This window comes from Dermacentor albipictus, chromosome 1 (genome assembly GCF_038994185.2).
Source record: "Dermacentor albipictus isolate Rhodes 1998 colony chromosome 1, USDA_Dalb.pri_finalv2, whole genome shotgun sequence".
Lineage (NCBI taxonomy): Eukaryota > Metazoa > Arthropoda > Arachnida > Ixodida > Ixodidae > Dermacentor > Dermacentor albipictus.
In genome coordinates, this window is record NC_091821.1 from 481986658 (window position 1) to 481995278 (window position 8621).

The window sequence follows — 8621 nt, forward strand, 5'->3', positions numbered from 1 at the left end:
AGCACTTGCATCTCTTACTGATCAATTTAAGAAAGCCATTGATAACGGTAAATTCGCATCATCCTTATTTGTAGACTTTTCAAGGTTATTTGACAGCATTGACCACGAGATTCTTTATCTTAAACTAGGTTCAGTAGGTATCACAGATCCTCATTTACTACTGTTACGCAGCTACTTACGACCCAGATACCAGGTTGTTAGTGTTTCCAATGCTCATTCTAAACTTAAAATGACTAATTTAGGTGTACCAAAAGATCCATATTGGGCCCGTTACTCTTTTTGCTTTATATTAATGATCTAGCTAACTACCTCACATCTTCTAAATGTATACTATATGCCGATGATACAACAATTACTAATTCTGGCTAATGTCTGTCAACGGTAATAACCGAACTTAATAGCGATCTTTATAACCTTTAGAATGGTGCAAAATGAATAGACTTACCATTAATCCTACTAAAACTAAATTTATTTTATTCTCATCCCAAAATAAATCATCTATACATTCCGCCCATTTCCATTGGTGACCATTTATTATCAGCAAGTGAAGAATGCACATACTTAGGTGTTATTATTGACTGTAACCTCAAGTTCCATCGCCATATAACTCATATTAAAAAGAAGTTACCACATAGAATACGCATTTTCATCAGGGGGGTACCAGCGAAACACAAAGGACGCCAAACACAAATGTCAAATATGTCGGTGGTGGCGTTTCATTGTGAGAAATAGCGTGCACTTCAATTTTTTTTTTAAGGGATACGTGTCCTGTCCATGCCGACTATGAATTGCTGAACGCGGAGGTGAAGGGTATTACAATGTTACTGGTGTATCGACCACCCTCTGGTAATGTAAATAATTTTGTTTAGCACATAGATAGCATCATTGCAAACTTAACATAGAAAGGAAAGCCTTTGGCAATATTGGATGATCTTAAAATTGACATGCAGTCTGATTCTTTTGCGAAGGGAGGGCTTCTTGACGCAAAGTCTGTCTATGGTTGTGCAATGGTTGTGTGTCTATTTATGCTTATGAGCCTACTCGTATTACTATTGATACTTCAACTGCAATAAATATGCGCTTCACTGATTTATTGCTTTCTGATGTGCGCTCTCGGGTCATGGTATCTGATATAAGTGATCATTTGCCTTACTTTGTTTCTCTTCCGAATATTAAGACAGTATCGCCTAAAATACCGCTATATATAGAAAAATTAACGACGACACATGGAAAGTTTTTGACGTTTGTAACAAGAGGAAGATTGGATAGACGTATACAATGAAAGTAACCCAAACCTCAGTTACATCATTTTTATAGAAAAAAATTCTAAATATATATAATACTACATTCCCGTTGGTGAAATACGTTAAATTTAGGAAGTCTAAAAAGAAGTTCGATAAATAAGGAGTTGTACAAACGAATCTCTCGCAAAAGTGAACTTTTCGACTGACTTCATAAAGTTCAAGGGCGTACATACTATAAAGCTTTGTAGATAAGTCCGTAATAAACTATCATCTGATATAAAAAAGCGAAAGAGGACTACTACGTCAAAATACTTTCTAATAGACTGACCGCTGACACAATATGGAAAGCGTACGATAAAATTATGTCCAAAACAAACAGAAAAACTATGCATCAAATACAAGTCGGTGATAGGACGTACTCGGGTATTTCTCTGTCAAATAAATTTAACGAACACTTTCTCACTATTAGTGGCAGTGATACAAGCGTTCATGTGATGGCGTATCACTATATCTTTAAGAAAAATCAGTAAAAATCTTTTTTTTCACCTAGATCACCGACTGAAGTAGCAATACTTAAATGCGAAATAACGCAATAACTGCGCGGCTGGAACTGCGCGGCTGTGTTAGGTCACAGACGGTCAAATATGTTTGCGATGTAGTGACGTCGGTGCTTTCCCATATTTGAAATGAAATGCTAAACCTAGGAATTATGCCTGATAAGCTGAAGATAACACGACTTTACGTTGTGCACAAAGGAAGTGATCGCAATTTATTTACGAAACATCGTCCCATCTCTGTTTCGTATGTTTTCTCCAAGGTCGCTGAAACTGTTAGGAACAAACGTTTAGTTTATTTCCTTGAGAAAATAAACGCAATGTCAACCAAACAGTACGGTCTTCAAAAGGAAAAAAATCTGCAGAAAGGGCGTTAATTCGCGTGATGGATGAAATAATTAACAATATAGAAGATGAACGTTTTACAGTGGGATTATTCTTGGACATAAAGAAAAAGACTTTTTAACCCTGTTGACCATAAAGTTATCTTAAATTACCATACTACAGAATAAGAGGCACCGCATTAGGCTAGATTAAGAGCTACTTATCACCGAGAACACAATGTAGTATGGTATTAACGGTGTCTCTTCTAGCTAAATGGATATACGTACTGGCGTTCCGCGCGGTTCAGTTTTGGGACCACTAGTGTTGGTCCAGCATATTGACGACATAGTCAACATTCCTCGCACTCCCTCATTGGTGAACTATGCAGATGACACAAATATTTTTGGGTGGTCCAATTTACACTCTATAGCGAGAGATGCAAACATGTGGCTGGCTGAACTGTCGAAATGGCTTCAGCAAATAAAATCGAACTTAATGTACAGAAGACAAAGTTTTTGTTATTTAGACCCACAAACAAGACCACAGAAAGTAAGCTTATCATCACTTTTCGCATAAGTGCTCTTTCGCGCGTGGATTAAATTCGACATTTAGGTGTTATTTTTAATGAAAAGTTAACACGGACTTCATGTTAATCATGCATTTTCTAAGGTCTCTGGTTCAGTTCGTACAATATACAAAATGAGAAATTCGTTGCCATTAGGTTAAAGAAGCAAGTGTATTATGCCCTTGTGCAGTCATACCTACATTATTGTTTATTGGTCTGGGGAAGCACAACTCAAGCTAACTTGGTATGACTACTTCTTTTGCAAAGAAAGAAAAGCTATTAGAGCCATTACTAATATTACGTGTCAGGCCAGCATAGTAGAATACTGGAACATACTGGGCATACTAAACGTATGTAATTTGAAGATCCTAACGTTAGCTCTTGAGACACATCATTTACTTAGCAATGACTATGCCTTGTCACTCGCATCACGCAACCCTCAACAATTACTACCATACACACTTCGACACGCAAATGACAGGAATAGCAGGACCATGACAAACTGGTTCACACACGCTGCATTACCAGATCACGAGATTCTTGAACAACAACAAAAATATAGAAGAAATAATAAGAAACCATAGATCTCGAAAAATAATATAGCGGGAAATATGTCGTGCTTGGAAGAAGTATTCAAGCTATTAAAATAGGAAGGCTTGGGAGTAAGGATAACAAAAAAAATGAATTATGGTGCTTTACGTGCCAAAAACCATGCACTTACTGATTATGAGGCACGCCGTAGTGGAGGATTTCGGAAATTTTGACCGCCTGGGGTTCTTTAATGTGCACGTAAATCTAAGTACACAGGTGTTTTCACCCCCATCGAAATGCGGCCGCCCTGGCCGGGATTAGATCCCGCGACCTCGTGCTCAGCAGCCTAACACCATAGCCACTGAGCAACCACAGCGGGGAGGAATAAGCATCGACGGCGAACATCTCAGCAATCATCGATTTGCCGACGGCATTCTTCTATCAGCAACACTGCAGACGAGTTGCAACAAATGATAGAGGACCTTAACAGAGAGAGCGTAAGAGTGGGGTTGAAGATTAATGTGCAGAAGACAAAGATAATGGTGAATAGCCAGGCAAGAGGATGAAAATTCAGGATCGCCAGTCAGCCTCTCCAGAGTCGGTGAAGGAGTACATTTACCTAGGTCAATTAGTCACACGAAACCCTGATCATGAGAAGGAAATTCGTAGAAGAATAAAAATGGATTGGACATTGTCAGCTCCTGACTGGAAGCTTGCCATTATTGTTGAAAAGGAAGGTGTACAATCAGTGCATTTTACCGGTGCTGACATATGGGGCAGAAACTTGGAGACTGACAAAGAAGCGTAAAAACAAGTTAAGGACCGCGCAGAGAGCGATGGAACGAAGAATGCTAGGCATAACGTTAAGAGACCGAAAGAAGGCGGTTTGGATCATAGAGCAAACGGGTATAGCTGATATTCTAATTGACATCAAGAGAAAAAAATGGAGCTGGGCAGGTCATGTAATGCGCAGGTTAGACAACCGTTGGACCATTAGGGTTACAGAATGGGTGCCAAGGGAAGGGAAACGCAGTCGAGGATGGAAGAAGACTAGGTGGAGCGATGAAATTAGGAAATTCGCGGACGCGTGTTGGAATCGGTTGGCGCAAGACAGGGCTAATTAGAGATCGCAGGGAGAGGCCTTCGTCCTTCAGTGGACATAAAATAGGCTGATGGTGATGATGATGCTGACGATGATGATGATGAAGTAAATTACTACTTACGTACTTTTTTATCTCAATAACTATTCAGAAAAACGTAATTATTGTGTAAGCTCTATTGTACATTGCTCTTTATTTTTATTTAATGGTGTACGTGTACGACAATGATGCAATGATGCATACTGGTACAATGATGAATGCTGTCCTTTCTTCATCTTTGTTTAAGTATTCAAATTCTACGCGTGCTTGTAGTTTTCCGTCATTCCTTCTGCATGTTTGTATACCCTGTATGTGATACACGCTGTATGTTATATACTATGTATGTTTACCACAGCTTGTGTGAAAACTGTTGTCCCAGGTGGGAGGACCCCGCCAGGCGTTACTGCATTTTGTCCTCTCTTCCTAAGTGTAATCATGCACACTTAAATAAAGTCAAGTCAATTCAAAATTTAATTCAACGGTAAAATCATCTGAACATGTGCAAAAGTTTTTCGATGTGCAAACGCATCAAACAGGTTCAATGCGCGTATTTACATCAATAATTCTATTAATAAAAAAGCAAGCCACATAAACAGTGAACTTCATGTTACATGGCAGTAAATATTATTGCAGTGTTACAAAAACAAAGAATCAGACAAAGGAAGTAAATATATGTATATATTACCATTTTCAAACAATCATGGTGCAGCATTTCACTGCTTGGAATAACCGCAGCAAGCATGCCCCCAGAAGGATGGAGATGACGATTTCTTTAATACAACATATAAACCCACCGCGGGGGACTGGCCAAAAAGCGGTCGGTAGAGTTATAGTAAAATAAGGTTATATGAAGAAATAAAGGGCAATATAAGTGTTAAGAATAGAATTCGAAGAGTAATCCTACAGGATTGATTAAAGATGAATCAGATAAAATTCAAAATTTCGAATGAGAAATTTGCAAGATATGAGAAGGAGGATAATATTAAATTATCGTACCAATCTTTTGTGTTCCCAATGAAATTACGTATGGCAAGGCAAACATCCCTGTAGCTGAATCCCCGACAGAAAGGATAATTCGGGAAGTCAATTGTGGTCCTAGTTTGTGGAATGGAATCCCGAGAAGTATATTACGTTGTAGTGAGAATAGACTACAGGACAACGATTAAGAAACGATCAATTTAAAAAAAAAGGTTTTACGTTCCAAAACGCAACCTAATTATGAGGTGCGCATTGATGGGGGGACTCTGCAATAATTTGGGCCACGTATAGCGTTCTTTAACGTCCACCTAAATCTAAATATACGGGCGTCTTCTCATTTCACCTCCATAGAAATACAGTCGCCGTGGCCGGGATTCGATCCCGCGACCTCGTACTTGGCACCCCAACACCATAGCCACTAAATAACCACAAATGATCAATTGGTCTCCGGTTCATTATAGAAGTGACGGGGAGGGCACTGCTGTACAAATAAAAATTTAGCTGCTATTGCGTACTCAAGGGTAGCGTATCGTGCTGCTGCCGAGAAGTATCGACGCCTGCCTATCGAAGCTTGACCGACGTTACTGTTGGGTAGCGCGGCGTTGTCGGCGGGCTGCAGGCATCCGGCAGACCATGGCGACCAAGCAAGGGCGAGACGATTTCTAGTGCGAAACTTGCACGGTTTATTCAAAGGTTGGTGAAAATGAAGAGAATGAAGTGATCAAAGGTACATTTCGGAGCCCCTTAAATAGGCTCTCCACCATCGTAGGAGGGTTCTTGCTTCCGTCGACGTCACGTGACCGGCACAGAAAGAGGGCCCCCCCTCCTCTGGTCATCTCGAGCTTTTGGTTCCACCGCGCCCGCTGCAAGGAAGAGGTCGTCCCGCCCCCTGGAAGTGTAGACGCCTGTCCGTTTCTTCTGCGCGTTGCGAGTTCGTGTAAGTTCTCCTCTAGGTCCAATTCGAGGAAAGGATCTCTCTAAACTCTCTCCTTCTCTCTCTCTCACACACACACACACACACACACACACACACACACACACACACACACAAACACTCACACAAAAGAGGCTTGTACACTGCGGGGCTTCCGGCAGACACTCGAAGTGGTCATGGCGAATTAGGAAGTCACGCTTCATTTCGACGAGGTCTAATGGAAGAAGGTCGGGTGAGAGAAAGGTCTTTGTGCACGAGGTGCGGGACGCCAACAATAGCAGGCGAAGTCACGCCTCATTTCGACGATGCATGGTGAGAGATGGTCGGTTGAAATTCCTTTCGACACGTGGCGCCAGACGCCAACCCTAACACTGCGGAATATGCGGCATCGCAATTTCCTAAACGCAATCCATTGGAGACCATTGAGAATTCCAGGAGAACATTAGAAGACGGATGTCCGAATTTGATAGTATTGTTTGTTTTGTAGCCATTTGACTGACAGGATTTTCGGTATATTGCTGAAGTGACATACGCCGTAACTGGCAAAACGGAAACTATACCGGACCATCCAGGGCAGAATCCGCCTTTTGCGATGCATTCTGACGCCATCGTGCGGTGGCCCCGAGAAACAATTTGGCAGGCGCCGCTGCGCACCGCCGACAGCCGCCCTACGCGATATTCGCGACCAAACAAGCAACGTGTGAGAGAAGACCGAAGGAACGCGTACGCGCCGTCATATTTTGTCATCGTCAGCTAGCGATCGAGCACGCTGGTGAATGCTTTGTACTCGGATGTTTCTTCAGCTTGACGAACGGCTGGAAGAGCTTCGGCAACGCTTTGCAAGCTCAGGTTTGGCCTGAAACCGCTGCACTTGTGACGTAAAGTGAATAAGTAATAAAACAGTATGAGTACGTACGACACATGACCCGAATAGGGCATGAGGTGGAGTTCTTAGGGCGAATATCACATTTCACCACTGCATGGCTTGCTTTAGGTGTGCCATGTGCTAGGCGCGCACACATACGCAGGCAGTGGGAAGGCCAACAGAGTTCCAAGTTGCATACGTTATTTACCCACATAAGTACATCTACAAAAAGGCAAAAAAGAATGGTCAGAATGACCAAAATCGGCAATAACCCCTGTTTGTGGGGTGCCTGTCTTCCTCTTAGGCGCGCCGCCGTACGAACATAGCGGCGTATCGCGTCCTTTTTCTGAACTGGTGCGTGTACACAAACATCGTCGGTACTGTCATGTAGTAGTGACGGCAAAGAACACAGTAGCAATACTATGAATGACGAAACTATTATTGGCCGAACCTGTGCCCACAAAAACTTAAAGCACAACGATAGCGGCAAACACAGTCGGCGATCGCCGAAAATCAGATCTGCCGGTCTATAGCGCGTCGGCTTCTATACACGAGCCATCGAACATTCGAGAGTAATCGCTGGTGCCCGCGTGCCTTCCAGAAACTTCTACACCATTCGCGTCGCGCATATATGCAATCAGATTACGCAAGGTGCGGCGACGACAGACAGCGGATAGAACGATCGATAACATTCGAGAAACTTCCGATACATGCGGGCGCGTCCCGCGCTGAGCGATAACATTTGTTTGACGGTGAAAAGCGGTCACCCGAAAAAGATAAACAAGTCACGTGTCAATATGAAGTCCCAATGTCTGGGCGTCAGCGAAGGCGGCCCGGAAATGTGTCAGTTACACAGTAATGCTATCTTCGGCTGGTCGTTTCTGAGCACTCTGGAGCGCTCTCGCGAGCGGTGTCGTCTTCAGCTGGTTGAAAGAGGGTGCGCGCCCTGCGTTCGGCTGGTTCTTCTCGATTGCTCTCCTCTATCTTGGAGCGCTCTGAGTTGCGCCGAGCTCTGTCGTCGGAGTAGTCATCGAGATTGAAACGTCATCGCAGCGCCGCGTCGCTGCTGTTGGCGACGGCACACCGTAACCTTGGCGGCAACCTAGGCCACTGCATGCTGGCGTCTCGAAGAACGTTCGTCCCGCCGGCACGTCCGCTGGTTTTTCCGGCAGCGCCGGGAGCTTTGGATAGGCGAAACATTGAACGTTGGCAGTAGTCACGTGGTTTCGCATCAGCAATTTCCTCCTCCGAGAGCGAGTCGCACCGGTCGCACGTTCGGCTTGCGCGCTTGTCGCCTACCTTTGAGCTCGGGAAACGACCGATCTACCCGACTCTGCTTCGGGCCATACAGGCGACCAGTCGAAGATACCATTAGACACGCCGCTCGACTCCAGAAGATGACGCACAGGAAAATGAGCCTTAGTGCATAGCGTACAACATCCCGATTCGCTAAACGAACATAAAAGCCTTCTGCAAGTAAATATTAT

At 43.4% G+C, this 8621-nt stretch overlaps 1 protein-coding gene across 1 annotated transcript in view; it reads right to left on the bottom strand.

Annotated features, from left to right (window-relative positions):
- LOC135901444 (isocitrate dehydrogenase [NADP] cytoplasmic-like) overlaps positions 1–8621 on the bottom strand; it is a 32423-nt gene that overhangs the window by 18115 nt on the left and 5687 nt on the right. The gene's annotated exons all lie outside the window — the stretch shown is intronic.